Raw genomic sequence first — 609 nt, forward strand, 5'->3', positions numbered from 1 at the left:
TTCCTTTAATCTAGTCTTTCTGTGGTATTACAATATCTTGCTTACAATTATCGTTATGGTATACTTTTTTTAAAAGATTTTATTTATTTATTTGACAGAGAGAGAGATCACAAATAGGCAGAGAGACAGACAGAGAGAGAGAGATGAGGAGAAGCAGGCTCTCTGCTGAGCAGAGATCCCTATGCGGGACTCGATCCCAGGCCCCTGGGATCATGACCTGAGCCAAAGGTAGAGGCTTAACCCACTGAGAAACCCAGGCGCCCTATCGTTATGGTAAACTTTGAAGTCAGTCCTCAGTCTTTGTTCTCCTTCAACACTATGTTGAATATTGTGAGTCTTTGCCTCTCCATATAAACTTTAAAATAAGTTTGTTAATATTAAGCAAAATGAGACCTCAAGGATCTGAGAGATGTCTAAGAAGTACTTGATACATCCCTTGGGTATGGTTTATTGAAGTGTCCACCTGTCTGAAAGCTGGGTAATCTAGATAAGGGAGGAAAAATTAGTTATGATAAAACATATCAACAAACATGAATAAATTTTGTAAAACTTATTGTCATGGCTCATGTACAATATGACCAACAGAGGGACTATCAAAAGGAAAGCATC

Source organism: Mustela putorius, unplaced genomic scaffold (genome assembly GCF_011764305.1).
Source record: "Mustela putorius furo isolate JIRA1106 unplaced genomic scaffold, ASM1176430v1.1 tig00001854_pilon_pilon_pilon, whole genome shotgun sequence".
In the NCBI taxonomy this organism is placed as follows: Eukaryota; Metazoa; Chordata; class Mammalia; order Carnivora; family Mustelidae; genus Mustela; species Mustela putorius.